We start from the raw sequence: 22,820 nt of genomic DNA, 5'->3' as shown, positions 1-22,820 counted from the left end.
TCGCCTCAAACCCTTCATAGCCATCGTGCAGCTTTAACTGAATGCTACCTATTCCCTGAGTCTTACAGGCACTGTCATTGCCCATAAGTACTGCTCCACCTTCAATCTTTGTGAAGTCAGTAAACCAGTCTCGATTGGGACACATGTGATAGGTACATCCGGAATCCATAATCCATTCATCGAAATGACAAATGGATGATGAACTTATCAAGGAAAAATCTGAATCATCATCTCTGTCCACGACATTGGCTGTGGTGGGTTGATTCTGCTGTTGTCCCTTCAACTTGGGACAATCCTTCTTCCAGTGTCCTTTGTTGTGACAAAAGAAACACTCGTCTCTGGCGAGCTTTCTTCCGACTGATGGACCACGTGATGTGGCTCGGGTTTTCGATTGAAAACCTTTCTTCTTTCTGGGATACCTTGACTGGGGTCTCCCTCTTGCTGTTAGAGCTTCACTTGATGTATCTTCTTGTATCTGTTTATCTTTTCTCCGGTACTCATTGCTAATTAAAGAGCTAGATACAAAAATAATCTTTTCCTTCCCATACAATAGAGTAGTAATCAAATGCTCATATGTATCAGGCAAGGAATTTAGCAAAAGTAAAGCTTTATCTTCATCTTCGATTTTAACATCTAAATTTAACAAATCAGCAAGAATTTGGTTGTAACTATTCAGATGTTCAGACATTAAAATACCTTCACGAAATTGGAGTCTGAAGAGCTTCTTCTTCAAGTGCAAACGGCTCTCAATGCTCTTCTTCATGAACTTATCCTCCAATTTCTGCCAAAGTACCCTAGCATCTGTCTCTCTCATGACAAAATACTTTTGTTCTTTGGTAAGGCATAATCGGATTGTACTACAAGCTTGAGTATTAAGCTTCTTCCAACCCTGATCAATCATATCATCTGGCTTTCCTTCCAACGTAATATCCAACTCTTGTTGGATCAAAACGTCCATGACTTCACACTGCCACATGCCGAAGTTGTTTGTTCCATTGAACTTCTCAACTTCAAACTTGGCATTTGACACGGTGGACCGACATCTAGAGCTACTGGCATTTTCAGAGCTCCTATCTCTTCCAGATCTTTCCATTTGATTTTAGAAAATTTAGACACAAAATTTCAAAATTTTAACCGTACGGATGAGTCCGGAATGATCCAAATAGTCGGAAAGCATTATTTGATCGTCGAAATCGAACTCCAAATGGCTTAGATCAAGCCCAAAATGGATCTGGAAAATGGACGTTCCTGATCGTCTGGCGCGTGAGATGCACGCGCTGTGTAGGGCGTCTGGTCGGCGCGTGGGGACGTGTATCTCACGCGTCTTCAACCTCCGATGCGCGTGGGGACGTGTATCTCACGCGTCTTCAACCTCCGATGCGCGTGGGGACGTGTATCTCACGCGTCTTCAACCTCCGATGCGCGCGGGGGCGAGTGGGCGCGTGTGTCTCAGTCATCTTCTTCCTCTGGCTGCGACTGAGGCGCGTGAATCACAATCTCCAACTTCTAAAGGCGCGTGCGGGCTCCTCCGGTGTTCGTTTTCGATGCCGTTTGCGGCAACGGATCCGTCTTGACGAGATGAACGTTGTGATGTGATCAAAAGTTGATTTCGATCAACTGCAATTTTCTGGGTAGCACGAACCGAAGCTCTGATGCCAATTGTTGTGCCTTGAGCTGCCCTGAAAATAAACACAAAATAGATAGAGACAATATTTAAGTGGTTCGGCAATTTGCCTACATCCATTGAGCGGAAACACCATATTCAAAACAACTCTATCTCAAATGGCACTACACACACTTCTCTTTTCTTCACTCTCTCAATGGGATAGTTTTCCCTTCAGATGACCTCTCCTATTTATAGGAGAGGCTGAACTCATCTATCTCCATATTACATCGCTGGACACCAGCTTAATTCATCTGGAGGCACATGTGAGAAACATCACCACATGGGCAACACATGGGCACATGAGCACATGGGCAATGCATGGGCACCACATGGAGTGGACGGCACACATGGGAGGACCCTTCAACAGTTACAACTATAACAGAAAACTGCAGCCCTCCACCTCAGCACTCGAGTCTTGGCTGCTTTCTTTTCTTCACTTGACATGTGTAGAGTTCTAACCGGTTGTCACCTTTTATAACAAGTATGCATCCACTGAAGTTGGTTAATATTGAGTTGTAAGAAATTTTGATTGGGGTCACGCAAAATCAAGTGAGCCATGGAGACATAAGATTTTTTGGAATGGGTTTGACCTTTTGCAAACATCACTCATTTAAAAAAAATATATATGTAGAGTATTTGTGTGATGCTAGGGTATGGACAAATTAGTAAAATACGTGTGCAAATTTTGTTCATTGGCCAATTAACACTAATGTGGTGATGGCGTTGACTTTAAAGGGGTAATTTTTAGTTTTTTTTTTTTTTTTTTTCCTTTTTTGGTATGGTTGGTGATATAATGTATTCTGTATATGTGATTGCAGAGACTTGAAGTCTTATCTTTCAGATCTTAGCCTTTTTTCTGGCTTGTGAAAGTAAGAAACCGTATAGCCTGGTGGACAATCAGCCATGGTTGAGAGATCTGGGCTCAAGACGAGCTCAGCTATGGCAATTGATGGTTACCAAGGTGGTTAAGAGTACCTTTTTGTGTTTGAATTATATTGCTTTTACTTTACTTAGAGAATGAAGTGTTTTATACAATTCAGTCAAGGTTATCTCCTTTTGCCAACACTAAAGCACGAAGGGACAGAAAGGAAGAACAGGATTCTTGTTGTAGACCAAACACTAGTAAATCAGACAAGCTCAAGAAATGGTTCTCGTTGATTGACGCGGTAACGTTGTCACATAAGAGGGTTCTGCTACCTGTTAAACAACTTTGTGAGTCTTCTCTTGTTAGCAACGAGTTGCATAGGACACTGTATGGCTTTATCCTATTTGAAGTTTCGTGGAACAATGTCCGAGCATCAACTACTTGAATGAGCTTCAGGTAATATTTTTTGTACATGCTTCCTATTCTTTCTTCAGTTTATTTTGAATTTTTTTTGTCCTATGGTTTTCTTGTCATGTCATCTCTGAAATTGTAAGATCAAGCTGCCAATCTGACCTACATGTTGTGAATCAGGGAAGGCACTGCTTGCAAAAACACTAGCTCAATTTGTGAATGTGCCCTTTGTCATCGCTGATGCAACCAGTTTGACACAGGTATGCCTGTTTCTCATTGATATATCTACTGAAATTATCAAAAAATATGCAAACATGGAGTGTTAGCCTACTGAACGTGGAAAAACCAGCATCACTTTAGTGAATTTTTAGCTTGATTGTTATCTATTACTACCTACGCAATTGCAAGCGAACTTCATTTTGGAAAGGTAAAAGTCGGCTTGCTCGGATATAACTTTAATGATTTTGTTTGCCTACATTCTTCTGGGATGTATTTGTTTATTTATGGTCATTACATTCAAGTGAAGGAGGCAAATAATGTTTTAATTTCCTTTTGTTTTAATATTGCAGGCAGGTTATTTTAGAGAAGATCTTGAATCAATCTTGTACAAATTACTTGCGGTATGCTTCATGTTTTGCATCTTTAGATGACAAACTGAAATTTATTTGATCAATCATGGAAGCATATTGTTACCATGACCTATTCTTGGAGTTCTGAAAGCATCTTATGATCTTTGCAATGGTTTGATTGCTCTTCTTTCATTCTATTTTTTTTGCATGACCTTTTTTTGCATGCTTTTATTTATGTAGGATGATCGATTTTTGTAACAAGATACTTGTCCATTTAATTTATGAAGAAGGGAGATGCTTATAAAAACAATTATCAAGAAGAGGGGTTACTGACGAGATATTGCCTCCTTTACTTGAGATGAAAATTTTACTGCGGTACAGAGTGTGTGTATCCAATTTATATGACCCACTGATCTGAACGTTTGATCCAAAAGAAAATTGTTTGTATAGGAAGAACAGAAAATTGTAAGCAGCCTGGTTGAGTACTCAAAGAAAATTGTAAACAGAAAATTGACAAAGCTGGGACGACAATGAGATATACTCTATCAATTCTCTAAATTTTCATCCTGCAAGATTCTGTATTGCCATTTGATCTCTTTGTAAGTTATTTATTTCATTGCATTTGGTTTTACTGAAAACTCGCATCTTCACAATTCCTTGAACTCATTTTGAACCGTTTGGTTATTTCTATCTATAAATCTCTTGCCGCTTAAGATCTTAACTTCCTTTGCTGTTTTAGGTGCATCACACTTTTCCAACTGTGGGGTAAGATGGTGCTTTTAATTTCTGGGACAAGGACAGTAAACAGAGACTCAAGGTGTGTACCGATCTCATATAAAAGTTCAAATCATATTTCATCCATTTTTAATGCTTTTACTGCATTTCAATGAAGTATAGGTTCTATTCTTCAGTATCTAATTCAATACAGACTTGTTTTGTTGATGCATGTTTCAACAATAAAATGTCATAGTTTGGAACAGATGCACCTATGCATTCTTGCTAACCTATAGTATAATCCTCCTGTATCTATCATGCAATTTCAGGCCAAAAAATGCAAATCTAATGCGTGGGATATCTTTTCTATAGTTGATTTTGAATGACTTTGTTTGGTTGCCTTATTTTTCTTTTTTCTGGTTTACTTCTTTGTTCATCTTCAATTCGGTTTCTCTATCTTTATATGCGGATGCTTTTTCAATTTGATTTTTGTCTCAAGTGGTTCAGATTTTTGCAAATTATTGTACATGATGGGTGATTTGCTTCTGGATTTTCTCAAAACGTGAGTTTTTATTCTCAAATTTGAGAAATCTAAGGTGATTAGCTTACCTTTTAGGTAGTTTAAGATTCATGTGGAATATGGATGCAAAGTAAATGTGTTTCAATCACATAATACTCTACTATAACTTCTTTTTTTTCCCTTCCCTCCGCCTCTTTTGGTTTGAAGCCTTACAGCTTCAATTAGTAAATCATACTTGAATGAAACCAGCTCCTTTATGGCTTATTTAAAGAACAATTATTGAGTTAATGGTGTTGTTTGCAGCAATAGATAATTTTGGTTCCTGCAAGTAGATTCTGGAAATATTTGAGTTGTTTAACAAAATGCATGGCTGCCTAACCATATTCACATTAGTGGATTTTCTGCTTGCTATTAGGCAGTTGAAATGAAATATTGGACATGAAATCTGCACTCCCCCCCTTATTTATTCTGAAACTATTTCTTTAAATTTTGTGGTCAATAAAAGTACCATATTTGCTGGTCTGGAAGTCATGAAATGCAATGTGGCTACCAGAAATTTGAAATTATTGGGACATTTGGATTAGTGAGGGTGCTAACACTTGTGGGCCTTATTTTTGGGGCTTGACAAAACATTTTTATACAGCACTAATTCAAAAGCTTGAGTTAGTGGAGTTAGACCTTATAATATCATATCAAAAACTGAGTGATTGTGAGAATTTTGATAACTATAAAGCATATAGGTATCTTTTTTCTTTAAAAAAACTTTATTAGAAACTACATATGATCTCTTGGGTCTGATTAAGTTTTCTTTAGCTAATCTGAGTTGATTTTACATATTCTAGTCTTGAGCTAGCTGCTCATGGATATGTCATGGGTTTAATTTGTGACACCTTCCCTGATCCTCGCTTTGATTGGATAGTGCTGTTATGTCACGAAGTGCTGCTGCAAGATGGGTAGAGGAAAGATTAAGATCAAGATGATCGAGAACGTACTACTAATTGTCAAGTCACCTTCTGCAAGCGGAGAAATGAACTCTTGAAGAAAGCTTGTGCTGTTGCTTGCTTGGTATGACAACAAGGCTTGTGCTGTTACTTGTGCGGTTAGCTTGTGCTGTTACTTGTTTGGTATGACACCAAGGCTTCCGAAGTGTAACTGTTAGTAGCATTATCTTTCAATAATCGTGAGCCATGACTGGATACAAAACAGAGGTGGCTGTGATTATATAACGTGAACTTGTATTTTTTATATAGAATGTTTGAGTACCTTTCTTTTTTAATCAAAGACAATAGTCGCCGGAAATCATTTTTTTCCTGCAACAAGAAGTAGCCGGAAATAGTCTTTTGCGACGATAATAAAATCGCCGCTAATAGAACAATTGCGGCAATTAAATACAATCGATACAAAAGGATTCGGATCATTTGCAGCGATTTACTTATCATTTGCGACGAAAATTATATGCTAGAATTAAGTTCTCCCAACGATAGTTTGAGGAATCTGGGATGTCCATTTGCAGCGAAATTTTGTGTTATTGCCGCGGGAGGAGGGGGGGGAATAGCTGGAAATAATCATTTTGTGTGACGACTTTTGTTGTTTTTTCACAAAAGTGAACAAATAATTTCAACCAACAGGCAGCGAATTAAAAGTCACAAAAATACTCAAATGCGGCATTTCAGGCACTTTTTGATACAGAATTGGACGCTGAAAAATGCACTTTTTCTTGTAGTGATGCGGGTCAAGCATAGCTGCCATAAACAAGATTTTGTTCACTTTCTTAGTGTTTGAATCATAAAAATGGGATTACTTTGATTCATTACAAACTTACCAGCACCATCTTGACAGCTCTTATAAACATTGGGACTCGAAAACAATACCACGAGATAGGTTCGCTTGTAGCCAGACATTGATTAGGTGGATACGAATAGCAAAAACACGAAGAAAGACATGGCATGCCAACAACTTGCTGCTGCAATTTTAGAAGAGTATGTTGAGGCAGAGAAGATTCCCTGATCCAGCCATTGTGAGGACAGCAAATATATTGGGTTTGAAGATTAGCGCAATCTAATGTTTGTGCGCTCGGCCCACCTCACTGAGAATTAGAGCAAATTATTTGCTATGAGAAATGGCATCCATTGCTGCTTGGTTTACAACTTCTTCTCCCCTTTCAACCTGAGAACAACAGTAGCGGTTCTTTTCTATTGGCATACTCACAAAACTCATAAATCATACATTGCATAATTGCCAAAATCAATTTTTTTTACAATGATGTGAGGTGTGATGTTGGCTTATGGAATTCACTAAAATTCCAACAGTTCTTCCACGCATCAATCTCTTATATTAACTTGAAAGTGGTTTGCTACATTTAGGTAAAGGCAGTAAGCAAAACAATAGCAAGAGAAAAGCAATATTACTTGCACATCCATTTTTCAGATAGCAGTCGGAAGTTGCAACAACTTGCATCAGTCTTTTGAATCATCTGCAAGCTTTGAATAAATAAATATTTATCAGCCTATATGGCTATATATAAATATATATATTCATATTCTCAATAAGTAAAACAGAGTATTTTATTTTTCTATACCGATTTCTGTATTTATATGGATGTAAAAACATCCTTCTTCATCTTTACCCATGTCATGCAATCGACGATCTGACAAGAAGCAAATCCATAAATGAAAAAATAAATAAATCCATACATGGAAAAAACAACACGAGATGGGAACAAACCTAAATATAAAAGTAATATTATGATTCGATCTACTTCTACTTCTAGGCATATTGCTAATAGGCATAGAGACAAGGCCTTGGAACGTGCAATTTTTCCTTAGTAGTTGCCAAACTGCTGATCTTGACAAAATCAAAGGAACAATATCTAGTTATGTAGCTGTTTTGAAGCCCGATCATTTGTCAAGTTCAGCAATTTTACAATTTGAAAATAAAAAATTGCATGTTCGAAGACCTTCTCTCTTTGCTTGGAGATTTAGAAATCTTAGCAAGGACTTGTTATGTGGTTATGCAAACCTAACGAGAACAAAAAACCCATAAGAAGAATAGTTAGACATTCAGCATACCAACCAGAGTCGCAGCATGCAATAGGAGTGACGGGATCTCTCCAATGCCACCTTTCAACATTCAAAGGAAATTTGGATCAGAGCTAGTACAAACTTAACTTTGGATTTATTCCTCTGTTTCTGTCACATAATTTGAACAAAAGGGATGTCAGCTATCATGCGCCGCTCTCCGCTCTGATATTTTTTGCAGCGTTCTTCCAACAGAGGACATCCACGGATTGCAAGTTTCTGTAGTGAGGGAGGTAGGCCATTCTCAGGTAAGGACATCAATTTTTGGAAAGAAGAGATATCAAGCTCTAGGAGTGAGGGATGTAGGCCATCCTCTGGAAAACACGTGAGCTTCTCGCATAAAGAAATCTCGAGTGTTTTAAGAGAGGTGAGTTTTCTTAAGCCCACGGAGGACAGGCATTCCAGATTCGAGAATTCTAAGATGCGGAGGCTTGTTAGAGAGGCAGGCAAGTTCATCTCTGGAAAGGACACCAGATTCTGACATCCACCAATGTCAAGTCGATTTAGGTAAGTGAAGTTGTGCAACCCCCAATCGTACAAGGCTTTAGTGATTTCAAGTCTTGTTAGGTTTGTGGGAAAACCTTATTTGGGAAATGAAAAAATTATTGTACAATCCCGTATTGCAAAATGCATTAGGACTCCAATTCTTCCACTCCTCCTTGTCATAGAAATGCAAAGTCTCTAAGGATCTAAAACATTGTGCGAAACAATTACTGCCACAAAATTCAGAACCAACACTCTTCACGTTAACCATGCCCTTGATCCACCATAGTTACTTATTCTTAGCTTCGTCAAAGCGTCGTGAGGCCATAGCCCAATTAGTATCTCTAGTTCACTTGTCGTGTCTTTCGACTCCTCGATGTATTCACTCCATTCCAACCACAACACACTAACTTTGAGCTTTCTAATTAAATCGGTATTCTTTGCATCTCTAGCTTCCATCACATGTTGAGTTTTGCTTCTTTTTAGTCGCACACCGGTGGGTTATTAAATGAGGGGCAAAACTTAAGGTTATAAATAAGGGGCTTAGCCTCTTAGTTTAAGTGCACCAGTTGAAAGCTTATCTAGTAACTTTTGACTTTAGTTAAATTCCTCTATTAACCTTTTATAAAAGGGGAAGAGGTGTAGAGTTAAAGATTTACTAGTGGGATAGCTTTGTGAGTGTGGTGAGGAGAAAAATTGTGTGATTGTAACAATTTTTCACATAGTGAATTTTCTTCTCTGGGTCTGGTGGTTTTTCTCCTGGTTTGGAGTTTCCACATAAATTTCTTGTGTTGTTATTATTTCTCTAATTTTCCTTGTTACTCCTGCAAAGGGTAAATCCTAGGGCGGGTGAATTTGGGAGGTCCAAATTTCCAACAATTGGTATCAAAGCCACTAGGTTCTTTTTGTGGGGTGGAGCTTTGGTATGGTAGTGTGGATACGTACAGTCTAAGGAGGTTCTATCTAGGAGATTGGAAATTTTAAGTATGTCCATTGTGACCCTCCAATCTTTCCTGGAAACTGACTTAGTGAGGTACTATTCATTTCTACAGTAAATTCATCAAAGCAATATTAGTAAGTATGCCTTCAAATCTTGTCAAATTTGAGATGGAGAAATTTAATGGGAGAATCAATTTTAGCTTGTGGCAAGTACAAGTCAAGGATGTCTTGATTCAATCAGGATTACACAAGGCATTGAAGGGCAGACCAACACTTGAAGTCAGCACTGGTACTAGTGTGACTGGTGAAAGGAGCAGATCTAAAATGAGCGATGAAGATTGGGAGGATCTAGATTTGAGAACAGCAAGTGCAATACGTCTGTGCCTGGCTAAAAATGTTCTTGCAAATGTGCATGGAATATCTACGGCAAAGGAACTCTGGGAAAAACTTGAAGAGTTGTATCAGACAAAGGGCGTCTCAAATCGTGTGTACCTGAAGGAGCAGTTTCATACACTGCGGATGAGTGAAGGTACAACTATTTCAGATCATTTAAGTGTTCTCAATGGCATTGTCGCTGAGCTAGAAGCTATTGGAGTTAAAATTGATGATGAGGATCTGGTCTCTTCCATCTTCCTATGAGCACACGAAACCTATTTTGATACATGGGAAGGAGAAAATAATTTTTTCAGAAGTTACCAGTAAAATATTTTCTGAAGAGAGAAGACTAAGTAGTGGAGTAATGTTCCACTTGAGAACTTAGCGATGGTAGCAGCTGGAAATGGGAAGATGAAGAACTCCATTAAGAGGAAAGTAGTCTGGTGGGAGTGTGGATAATCTGGGCACGTCAAGAAAAATTGTCCAAGAGCTAGAGCAGGTTCGGCAAGTGGCTCCAAGTCAGTAAATGGAGATACTGATATTGATGCTAATATTGTGTCTCTCTCCATGGAAGATTTTGATCTTTAAAAAAGAGTCCCAAAGTTGCCTTGATAGAGGATGTGTTAATATTAGCGGGTCCACAAGTTTGCACACAGGCATTGGTTTGGCATTGATGCAGGGTGTGTGGTGAAAATTCATGTTGATGGCTGATGAACTTCCAGGAGAGCCAAATGTGGAAGTTACACCATAATTTTTAGCAAGGTTGTTTTTCGATATGGGCCGAAGTGAAATGCTTGGAATTGGTTTATTCTAAGTGGGTATGCTTTTATGGTGAAGCATGATAGCGGAAGCTATGAAGATCTTCATTGAGGTGGAGCTTGGCTGTGGGACCAGTCAAAGTCGCAAGGTGGAGATTGTTGAGTTTTGCTTCTTTTTAGTCCCACACCGATGGGTTATTAAATGAGGGGCAAAACTTAAAGTTATAAATAAGGGGCTTAGCCTCTTAGTTTAAGTGCACCAGTTGAAAGCTTATCTAGTAACTTTTGACTTTAGTTAAATTCCTCTATTAACCTTTTATAAAAGGGGAAGAGGTGTAGAGTTAAAGATTTACTAGTGGGATAGCTTTGTGGGTGTGGTGAGGAGAAAAATTATGTGATTGTAACAATTTTTCACATAGTGAATTTTCTTCTCTGGGTCTGGTGGTTTTTCTCCTGTTTTGGAGTTTCCACATAAATTTCTTGTGTTGTTATTATTTCTCTAATTTTCCTTGTTACTCCTGCAAAGGGTAGATCTTAGGGCGGGTGAATTTGGGAGATCCAAATTCCCAACATCACGTTCTCTAATCCTGAAATGCAGAGTGTCCCTCGAAGATGCTTCAAAGGTCCAAGCTCCTTTATTCTAGAGTAATTGTCTTTTCCCAGAACTAGATTAGACAATGATTGAAGATAAGTTAGTTTACCTATTTGCATAGGCTTTCCTTTCAAACTTTTGGCACCGTCAATGTTGAGGTGGTTCAGGTTGACCAAGTTGCGCGCATAACATTGAAGGTAATTTCTTTAGAAGAAAACATTCCTCCAACGACAACGTTTGCAAGTTGCAAGATCCCAAAATTGTTATTTTTATTTTCGTCAGAGAAAGACAGTACAAAGTTCTTATTTTTATTGCAACTTTGAAAGATCCCGGCCAAATAGTACTCTCAAGGAACGTACGTGGGACGTAATTTTGTGAACTTTCTCATGATTTGTGTGCCTTTTTCTTTTTTCTTTTTTTTTTTCCTTGTAATTTTCATGTAATGATTCTTCTTTCTCATTCTGATAGATCGTCTTTATGTGGTTCAGACACATGATGGTGTGGAGTCTACCACAATTTCAATCAGGATGGAATCCAAACCCAATCTATTGTTTTTGAAATAGGCCGAAGAAAAGTCCAATATACATCATGTGGATCTAATATGTTTTTCGAAATTTAGTTGGGTCCTTATAAATTTGATGGTCCTTGTGCGATCAAAATGGGAAATAATATTGTGGGAAATGGATTATTTTTTAATATTATTATTGTTTTGAAATTTGAAAAAGTTAAATTTATTATTATATTTTATATGAAAATTTGAAAAAATTATAATGATGAGATGAAATAAGATAAAACACTTGTTGGCACTAACCAACGTGTCATTAAGGATAAAATATAATTATAGCATATATTAGTTTTAAATTGAAGATGGTATATAAATAATAGTATTTCTCTTATAAAATTTTAACTATAGACAGCTCTAATATAGTATTTTTTTTAATCAGAACGCTATTAAGACTGCACGTGCTAGGACTTCATGGGATAACTAGAGAAGACAAGTTTTCGTATTAAGCCCAATGGGCCCACTACAACACCTAGGGGCCAAGCCCAGATTGCTGGGCCTCGAGTGAACATATTGCGTGGGCTATAAGCCACAACCACAGCCCCCACGACAAACAAGATGAGAATCAAACAAACTCGTAACGACCAAGAGATCTAGATAACTCTCGATAGATTAGATGAATTACAAGTAACATGAGGGAAATTTAAATAATGAGGCCCCAATATGATTTCAAATAAAGGATAAGGCAGTTACAAGGCCCAAAGTGGGCACCCAATGCCACTCTATATATATCCATCAACTAGCACTCTAAGAGGTACGCAAATATTGCTTTTTCTGTTCTATGCTTGATACCAAGCAATTCTCCTAACTTAAGCATTGGAGGTGTCCCTACACCTTTGAGCCTCTTCGCCCCTTCTTGTTGTAGGTTGCACGTGGCCAAGACTGCGAAACACGTCCAAAACACATATTTATATTGTAGGTAGAAAAAACAACCATAGCTAAACACCTAATATATCTAGTAACTAATTCAATTAATCTCCCAAATCAATATTATTTTGATGGGTAGTCAGGAAAGTTACCATAACCACCTTTTATTGATACGGCTTTAACAAGATCGAAACACATTTGTAGGGAAGGAAAATAAAAAAGAAGAGTATTAAGGGAGGTGGAAAAGCATATGCAATGAATAAAGGGTTCCCAAGTAAGCACTTCAGCCGCTAAGAGCCTGATAGCCTAATTATATATAGCCTGGTTCTCTAAATGGAAAACCTAGATTTGAACCCCTATCCCCGTATTAAAAAAAAAAAAAGTATGCACTTCAACAAATTGAGGAAATCAATGTGTTGAGGGAAAAATGAGTGTATTGGCATATTCTTGTGAAAAACTTTGTAAAATAGTGTTGTAACAAGTGTTGTTGCGGAAAGACTTAAAGTGTGCTTGAAGTGTGCTCGTTATTGGTCAAAACAGATGACTTCACTCAACCCTCGCTCAACATAGCGCTCGAGCGAACTCAGGCAGATTGCACCGCTCGACCCTCGCTCAACATGAAGCTCGAGCGAAATCAAGCAGAGTGTGCCGCTCGACACTCGCTCGACACTGAGCTCGAGCGAACTCAGGCAAAGTGTGCCACTCGATACTCGCTCGACACTGAGCTCGAGCAAACTCAGGCAGATTGTGCCGCTTGATCCGCGCTCGATACTTCGCTCGAGCCAATGTTCCAGATCACTTATAATTTAGGGTTTGAAGCGCCTCTTTTGATTGGAACTATAAATAGAACATCTTAACTTCTGTTCTTGGTGTGGAGAATCAGAGAAAAAACCCTAAGGGCCTCCAAGAACTTCTTAGAGCAACCTCTCCCCCATTTGGTTGATTCTCTCTTGGATAAACACTTCTCCACCACAACATACTCAAAATCAACTCTTACATGAGTCCATTGAAGTGGACATATTTGTTGGCCGGAAGAGTCCGGAGCTACTGTTGATGCAGAGATCGAGAGGTTCTCGTGGGAAGTTATAGAAAGGTCGGAGTTCCGACACTACATGCGTGTAGAGATCGAGTGGGTCACTCGTGGTGTTGCAAGCCAAGTTTAGCTACTAAAAAGGTTTTGCGAGTGTCTCTAAATTGGTTGTAACGAACTAAAATTTCTATAGTGGATTTGAGGTGGTGTCTTACACCCGGAGTGATTTTAGATTTTGAAGATGTTCTTCAAATGAGTTTCCACTCCATGATCAAAATCATGTGTTGATTATTTGTGTTATTTGGTTCATTTACTAACTACTTGTTTGACTAATTTTCAAAAGGCCATAAAAATTGGATTACACCTATTCACCCCCCCTCTAGGTGCAGTGTCATGTAGAACCACTGCCTTTTCAATTGGTATCAGATCAGGTTCACTCCGCTAGGATTTAGTTCCTGAGTGTGATCCTGCTATAGTGGTCTAAATGGATAGGTCTCAATCACTCACATCTCCACCGTTTTTTGATGGAAACAATTATGCGTATTGGAAAGTTCGAATGAGAGCTTTCCTTAAGTTTGTAGATGAACGAGTGTGGGCTTCCGTAACAAAGGAATGGAAACAACCAGTTGTAGTCATTGAGGGAGTCCAAACCCCCAAGAGTGTGGAAAATTACTCTAGGGATGAAGTCAACGAGTGTAGTTGGAATAGCAAAGGCTTGAATGCAATGTTCATGGCCGTGTCCCAGAATGAGCTCAAGAGAATCTCCATGTGTGAAAATTGCAAAGAGGCATGGGACATTCTTGAGGTTACCCATGAAGGTACCAAGCCTGTAAAGAATTCTAAACTTCAAATGATGACCACCAACTTTGAAGAACTTAGGATGAAGGATGATGAAACTTTTGATGGCTTCTATGGCAAACTTAATGATATTGTCAATTCTCGTTTTAATTTAGGGGATAGAATTCCTGAGAACAGAATTGTGAGCAAAGTCCTTAGATCCCTTCCTGAGAGGTTTCGTCCCAAAGTCACTGCGATAGAAGAAAGCAAAGACTTGGACAACATGAGGATGGAAGAGTTGGTGGTTTCCTTACAAACCTATGAACATACTCTTCCTATGGATAAGAAAAGCAAGTTCATAGCCCTTAATGCTATTAGAGAAGAGTCTGGTGAATCTTCTGATGAACTTGCCATGAGTGACAAGGAGATAGCTTTTTATGCTAAAAAATTCAGGAAGATGTTTGCCCAGAAAAACCCAGGACAGAAGAAGAGAAGGTTCAAAGGTTTCAATGGGGGTTCAAGTTCAGAAAACCGAGAAAGGAGCTATAAGCGAGACACTAGAGCTGTCAAGGACAATATTCAGTGCCATGAATGTCATGGCTTTGGTCACATTTGATTTGAGTGTGCAAATTACAAAAAAGGCCAAAGAGAAAGCTAATGCTGCTTCCTTGACTGGTAGTGAGTCTGAGTCAAGTGACTCACAAGAGAGTTCTCCCATGAAGAAAAATCTCAACTACATGGCCTTCACTTCCTTTATCGTAGGGAAAAGTCATAGCAGTGAATCTGTCGTTAAAATTGAGAGTGTTTCTGAAAATGAATCCGGGAAGAAGATGACTTGCAGGAAATCTATGAGAAGGTGTATAAGGAATGTGTGAAATTGAGGAAACTCAATAAAGCGCATATTGAGGAAATAGATTTATGCAAAAGAGAAAATGTAGGACTCCAAGGCAAACTAAGAGAATCCATTGGTCTAACAGATGAGTTACAAAAGAGGAATGTGACTTTGGAAGATAAAGTGACAACTCATGAAAGTGAGCTAACTTTGTTAAATACTAAGTTGCAGAAATTCTCCATTGGGACAAACCAGCTTGACAAACTCCTAAGTTTAGGAAAGTCCTCTAGTGATAAGAGTGGTTTAGGCTATTTTGAAGAGAATCCTGATACTCCTTCAAGCTCAAAAGCCTTCTGTAAAAATGTGAGAACCACAGTGTTTGTTCCTGAAATGACTGAGAAAAGGAAGGCTCATCCATCTGAAAAGGGTAAGAAGCCTTTGCAAGTGCAAAAGTCAGTTCCTCCTCCCAAAAGACAAGGAGCTCGCAACATGAGCCCCATATGTCATCACTGTGGAAAGATAGGCCATATTAGACCAGACTATTTTAAATTAATGAGTCACTTTGTGCATGCTCCTACATTCGTTAAAAGTAGAACTGCTTATCCTTCTCGAAGGGGTAAGAATTACATGAATGGCCCTAAGAATGTCTCAACCTTCTTGAGACAAAGAGTTCGCAAAGCAAGCCCCGTGTGTCATCATTGTGGTAAGATTGGTCACATCCAACCAAACTGTTTTGAGCTTAGGAGGCTCACCAAGAGAATTGAAAAGCCCTACTCAAGAAAAGGGGTACCAAGGTCGATCATCCAAAAGGGAAAGATGCAAGCCACACATGGTTTTGGTGTTGTAGATTGACAGGTATGCATTACATGCATTTTTGTTTTATTTTGTTGTTGATTTTTTTTTGTCTAGTTTCTTAGTCGTTGTTTGCTGCTCGTACATGCACTCCATGATTGCGCTATATAATAGTGGGGTTGTTAATTCTAAAATCTAGGTGCATGTGTCTTTTGGGATTTGTATCATATACCTATGTTTTACAAAGGTTTGAAACATGAGTACCTCTTGTAATCTGTGACTGGCATCACACACTTCACTCCAAACTCAGTCAATTGACATTTCACCACTTGTGAGTTTATTGGGGAGGCAATCAAAGGTGGTAGGAAGCTCTACCTACATACAGAATTGACCACGGGCTAGATGACCTCATCATGGTTCGCTTGTGCAAAAATATGGTATCTCAAAAGGAAAAGAAAAAGTGATGTTGTTATAAATAAAAAAAAAGGGGGGGGGTGAAAAACAGAATAAGTTTTCTGTTTTCTTGAACATACTAAAACAAGTATTTAAACAGAAAGATTCAGGTCCTAGCAGCATTAGGTTTGACTTTCTGTGTCTTGAAAGAGCTTCCCAAGCACTTATGGTTTCATGTTCAGCCCAACCCCGCTCACGCCTTACGGTTGAAATTTCTTGATTAAGTAAGGACCATTTTAAACATGCATGTCTGCATCACTTGTGATACTTTGTTTTTACCTGCGTGTCTTATGAGAATATGATGCTCCTCTACATTTGATATGTACTCTTGGTGTGAAAATTGACATTCCCAGTATTTGTCCAAGTCATGTGAGTGTTGTGTGATTCAAAACTGGGCAAAATATGCATTTCTGGTGGTCTCGCTTGACCCTCGCTCGACACCACTCGAGTTAAAACAGCTCGATAGTCGCTCGAGGGCTTTAAGTTAGCTCGAGCGAACGCCTGTTATAAAAACCCAGTGCCGCTCGAGCCACAGAGCACTATTTCTCTGTTTTGCTTTCTCCCATGTGTTGCTTCTTCTTCTCTCTAAATCAATTGGTTTCCCTGTGTTTTTTTCTTCCTAAATCACCTCCAAATCAAGGTAAAGCCCCTTCTCTTTTGTTTTTTCATGATTTGGTGCTTTTTATTTTGGGGATATTTCCATGTGTTGTGCATATGGATTTCGGTTTGGGGTCTTTGATTGTTTTTCTTGAAATTTTTCCATTTATTTGGTTTATTGAAACTCCTTTGGAGTGTTGGCTACTTATTTGGTTGTATTTAGGAGGCTTTTGAAACTCCCATGGGTTTTTGCCCAAGTTTCTCACTTGGATGCACTCCAAGTGTTTGGTAAAATGCCTCAATGATGTTTGTTTTCTCTTTTTCATCATACATTGGCATAGCATTGTTCCCATACCTATTTCATCTCTATCCTAGGTTTGGGACATCGTTTGACAAAGATTGCATTGTGTTTGAAGGTGTTTTATTTTAGAAGAGGCATGAGTCATGCATATGGGTTGGCATTAGCATGGATGTGGGTCATGCACATAGGTTGGCATTGGCATGCATATGGGACATTTTGGACTAGGCATATATCATTGATTTGAAAAATGAAGAGTGAGACATGGGCATGCACTGAGGCTTGCATTGTCGGTTGGCATTGTTGTGTCAGCATGATTGGCATGCATTCATCAGGTCTTCACATTGCCTTAGCCTTGTCTAACGTCATTGACTATGTCTACAGCCAAAACCATGTCTCGACGTGTTCGTCCTCGCCACAACCCCTCTGCACCCACTCAAGCCCACTTCCATAATGCACGAGCCCAGGAGTTGTATTCTCAGAACTTCTCTCATCATACTCCTATAGTCAAGCGTGAAGTGTCTCTAGGTGAGCTTACCGAGACTATCATTCGTCGCATATTTGAGTCTTGCGAATGGCAGGCCTTGACCACTGGTCATCCCACTCCTTCTGTGGAGTTGGTTAGGGAGTTTTACTCCAACATTCATGACGTGTCTGTTGATGACTCGTTTGAGGTCAGTCTCCGGAACATTGTTTTCCGAGTAACTCCGCCCATGATAGCGGATCTGCTAAATGCCCCTCGTGTCTCATCCTGTGTTTCCCTATACACAGACATCTCCTCCTAGTCCACAAGTCATTGCTGGATGTCTTTGTGGTCGGCCTAGTAATTGGGAAGGGACGACCCCTATTTCGACTGCTCGTTTTACACCTGATCACCTCATTCTCAATAGGATTGTTCTCACTAATTTAGATCCTACTGGTCATAATAGTGATGTGGGTCTTGACTGTGCCACTCTGTTGTATGCCTTGATCAATGTTGTCTCCATTGATCTAGGAAGTCTTCTGTGTCGGGTTATTATTGAGGCGTATCGGTCCTCCAAAACATGGACTGGGTTGGCCTTAGCTTGTCTAATCACCCAATTGGCCCTCTCCCAGTCAGTCGTTTTACTTCCTCAAGAGCCTAGAATTGCACTTAAGGCTCCTATTGGTCGTAGGACTGTCCAGCTTAGTCGTGCTCACACAACCCCGCGCCCTCTCCGTGTTGAGCACCCTCTCGCTCCCTCCTCTCAGCCTTTGAGCTCTCGGCCATTCAGTTCTCAGCCGTCTACCTCGGCACCATCCACTTCAGCCCCTGATTCGACTGAGCCCAGCCTTCAGTAGGTTCTTGAGTATCTAGCCCATCTTGACACACAATTCGATACTATAGATGCGATAGTTCACAGCCTCGATGTTAAAATTGATAATCTGCAGCAGTTTGTGACCCAAAGTTTCAACGACATCGAAGGGCAGCTTAATGAGGATGATGAGGATGCAGATGGTGATGATTGAGACCCTTTGCCTGTTGTGACAAAAAGGGGGAGTAGTACAGTACTAACTCGGGGGAGTGTTGAGTATTATTTGTACCAACTCAGGGGGAGTGTTAGTTGTTTAGTATCATAGTGTTACTAACACATTTTTTTTTTTTTTTTGGGAACAACAGCTTTTGGTTGTGTCTTTTGATTTATATCTCATGTTAGCTGCTGTTGTTTGACTAATGGTTCTTGAACTCAATCTCTGATTTGTTGCTTAATGAAATATTTCTTTTCTAAAATCTGTACTTGACATGACTATTCATGAATTATGATTTGTGAATTGCAGTGCATGTGTATGGGTATGTTTAACGGTTTACTAAGTGTGTGCAGAAATATTTCAACATATTCAAGAATATGGATCTAGTGATGGGTGTGCTAGGATTAAGTCATATGTATAGGTTAGAGGTTTTGTCACAGAAATTCCAAAGGGGGAGATTGTTGAGGGAAAAAAGAGTGTATTGGCATATTCTTATGAAAACCTGTGTAAAATAGTGTTGTAACAAGTGTTGTTGCGGAAAGGCTTGAAGTGTACTTGAAGTGTGCTCGTTATTGGTCAAAACAGATGACTTCGCTCGACCCTCGCTCAACATAGCGCTCGAGCGAACTCAGGCAGATTGCACCACTCGACCCTCTCTCAACATGAAGCTCAAGCGAAATCAGGCAGAGTGTGCCGCTCGACACTGAGCTCGAGTGAACTCAGGCAGAGTGTGCTGCTCGATACTCGCTCGACACTGAGCTCGAGCGAACTCAGGTAGATTGTGCCACTCAATCCGCGCTCGATATTTCGCTCGAGCCAATGTTCCAGATCACTTACAATTTAGGGTTTGAAGCGCCTCTTTTGATTGGAACTATAAATAAAACAGCTTAACTTCTGTTCTTGGTGTGGAGAATCAGAGCAAAAACCCTAAGGGCCTCCAAGAACTTCTTAGAGCAACCTCTCCCCCATTTGGTTGATTCTCTCTTGGATAAACACTTCTCCACCACAACATACTCAAAATCAACTCTTACGTGAGTCCATTGAAGTGGACATATTTGTTGCCAGAAAGAGTCCAGAGCTACTGTTGATGCAGAGATCGAGAGGTTCTCGTGGGAAGCTATAGAAAGGTCAGAGTTTCAACACTACATGCGTGTAGAGATCGAGTGGGTCACTCGTGGTGTTGCAAGCCAAGTTTAGCTACTATAAAGGTTTTGTGAGTGTCTCTAAATTGGTTGTAATGAACTAAAATTTCTATAGTAGATTTGAGGTGGTGTCTTACACCCGGAGTGGTTTTAGATTTTGAAGATGTTCTTCAAATGAGTTTCCACTCCTTGATCAAAATCATGTGTTGATTATTTGTGTTATTTGATTCATTTACTAACTGCTTGTTTGACTAATTTTCAAAAGGCCATAAAAATTAGATTACACCTATTCACCCCCCCTCTAGGTGTAGTGTCGTGTAGAACCACTGCTTTTTCACAATGGAAAAGGAATATATGGTGAAAACTTTCCATCTCATTAATATATAGCATCTTTATCACTTTGAAATTGATCTCCTACACACTCTGATCTGGTCCAGGGGTTGACAAGCACTAAAGTACAGCTAGGGAATTCTATAGAACCTTAAATTCTTTCTTTCAAATTTCAAGAATCTGATGCTCAAATGTAAAATCACCAATACATACATCATCGTTCTTCAATATCAAATTGGCAAAATACAAGGGAAAAAAAGACATAAACAAAACACCCTAAACCTTACCGTATGAAAATATATGATATTTCAAAATAAATCTTACCATTTTCAAGCTTATAAATTTTAGCATCTTCTATTGAGTCTTGGGAGTCATAATTAACTAATGGAGGGAGCTTTTAACTAATTTTACTTGTAAATAAGCACTTCAACTTTTTTTGGAGTTAAGGAGCTTCAAAATGAATCTTACACACCACCCCCAATGCTGAATGCCGACTCAAAGAACATCATAGATGGGAATAGCCAAGACATCCCATGCTATATTGGCAAGGATTAGAGATTTGCTTCAGTTCACCTTTCACCACATTAGATCAAAGTCAGGTATCAATTCTTCAAGGTTTCCCATGAAATACTTATCCCAATTCTAATGTGGACTCTACAACACCTTTTAATGCTTGATATTGGTGATATCTACTTAGAGATTGTCCTCATTATCATGAAAAGTGTTGCTTTGGATCTCATTAGCACTTAATTGGCCCCTACTTGAATATTTCTTACATAACCGGTCAATGATTCCACTTAGTCGTGCAACAAGCTCGGAGTCTCACTCGGGGCCAAGCAAATCAATAAACCAAAACTCCAAAACTTCCAACTTGGAGAGTGGGTCACACATAGCTGCAATAAACGTACAAGATTTTGTTCACTTTCTTAATATTCCCCCAATATTTATTATATTTCATTAGTATCTTCTGACATTGTAATTTCCAACTTCTCTGATGTGGTACAAATTGATTTTCTTTGTCTTGCATCAGGTCAAACGCCACACGATACTGTAGAGCCACACTCAACATAAGATATGTGGAGTGAGAAGCGCTTCCGAACGGTCCGGCTATTAATTGAAGAATAACAGCCCTCCTTTCACCTTTTGCCACATCAGTAAATACACAATAATCTCAATAGACTTCACCACACAGAATCTCATCTTCCCTCCCCCCCCCCCCAAAGGAGCCCCCTGTGCACTGAGAGAATGATCCGCAGACCATCACCCAAATCTACTTCCAGATCTACCTGCTCTACTCGTTGAAACCCAAATCTACATTCACTTATTCATATTGAAGTTGAAATCCCCAAATTCGAGTCTGAATCTCATTCTCCCACTTCGGACGCGAGCTTATATCATAATCCAAAACTAGAAAGCATTTAATCTCAAAAGAAAAACCAAATTCATAAAACACTTACCGAAGGAAGTTGGAGTACAGTTCAAATTCATATGCTCATATTAATTTTTATTTCAAAGCATGCAGCAAATCGATGACTCTCCTCTTTTCTCTAAGGTTTCTTTTCCTCTTTCTACTTTCTTTCCACCTTTTTTTTCTTCTAGTAATTTGCATGTAAAAGGGTAATCGATGATTGTTGTTTTTATGGGTATGAAAAAACTGAGATTGCAGCCTTCAAATTTTAGTTCACAAGACAGAGAAAGGTTTTTGGAGATGGAGTGGGTGACTGTTGTGAGAGGGTCAACTCGAGATGAAGCCGTGCGAAACTGCAAGAAGGGGATTCCGTGCAGAGTCTGCGAGAGAAAAACCAGAGTAAGGTCTAAAATGGGAATCGGGAATGTGATTTCCAATCTGATGTAGTGCATGCACAAAATTATTGTGGTAAAATGCCTAAGTGTCACTATATTATTGGTGGGCTGTTATTTCAGTAAAATAAGCCCGACCGGTTTGTAGGATTTCTCATGTGGAGTTCCATCTAATTGGAACATAAAGAGAAAGTGGCCCACCACCCAAGATATTTTGTTTGTTTGCACATAACTTGAATTTACCGAGTCTTGTAAGGGAAGACTTTACATTGCATTTCTAATCTTCACAATCAATTCATCAATTTATTTCAAGCCTTCATTAACAAGGAGATTTAAAATATGTGCACAAACTCATTATCTATTATCATACAATTTTCAACTATGACCATTTTCCTCAAATAATCAATGGTCGTTTTATTGGAAGATGAATTTTCGACAATGATGGTAAATATCTTCTTTAAATCCCCATTGAAATACGGATGACTCGATTTGTTGTCCTATTGTCACCCATTTATGATCATAAACTTGCATAAAATTCTAATTATTATCAATAAAATGAGCTATTATGCACATATAATTAAGATTTTGAGTCAATGTACATACATCAATGGTGATGAAAATCTTATAACTAGATGTCATGAACATATCTCTTCAAACATGTTATAATTTTCTAACATGTATAACTTCAAAAATCTCGCATAATAGCAGCCCATCCAGAATGTGAGAAGGGATTGGAAATCTAAATTCAATTGTGGCCATAAACTCTTTAAATCATTGACCTTCAATAAATCTAAATAACTGGTCATCCAAAATTATCATGTTAAATACTGCCAAATAGTTTATACGTTAACCTAGATGTGATAAAGGTTTAAAATTTACTTAA

The 22,820-nt window shown here is 38.9% G+C and overlaps 2 long non-coding RNA genes across 12 annotated transcripts; one reads left to right on the top strand and one right to left on the bottom strand.

Annotated features, from left to right (window-relative positions):
• Positions 1–2,120: 2,120 nt before the first annotated feature.
• On the top strand, positions 2,121–6,044 carry LOC122299336. Of its 11 annotated transcripts, none has more exons than XR_006239659.1 (7): positions 2,121–2,627; positions 2,707–2,987; positions 3,123–3,202; positions 3,512–3,562; positions 3,752–4,110; positions 4,251–4,328; positions 5,665–6,044. It is a non-coding gene; the product is annotated as an uncharacterized LOC122299336 (long non-coding RNA). The 11 variants fall into 11 exon arrangements; XR_006239665.1 differs by having other exon boundaries at positions 2,188–2,627; positions 3,962–4,110; positions 5,683–6,044; XR_006239666.1 differs by lacking the exon at positions 5,665–6,044 and adding an exon at positions 5,299–5,325 and having other exon boundaries at positions 2,188–2,627; positions 3,962–4,110.
• A 408-nt stretch (positions 6,045–6,452) lies between these two features.
• LOC122299339 lies at positions 6,453–8,577 on the bottom strand. Its single transcript, XR_006239669.1, has 4 exons — positions 7,814–8,577; positions 7,324–7,392; positions 7,154–7,225; positions 6,453–6,911 (listed from the first exon to the last, which is right to left on the bottom strand). It is a non-coding gene; the product is annotated as an uncharacterized LOC122299339 (long non-coding RNA).
• Positions 8,578–22,820: the final 14,243 nt, after the last annotated feature.

This window comes from Carya illinoinensis, chromosome 16 (assembly GCF_018687715.1).
Source record: "Carya illinoinensis cultivar Pawnee chromosome 16, C.illinoinensisPawnee_v1, whole genome shotgun sequence".
Lineage (NCBI taxonomy): Eukaryota > Viridiplantae > Streptophyta > Magnoliopsida > Fagales > Juglandaceae > Carya > Carya illinoinensis.
The sequence above is the reverse complement of the archived record's forward strand: the minus strand, read 5'-3'. Positions and strand labels throughout refer to the sequence as shown.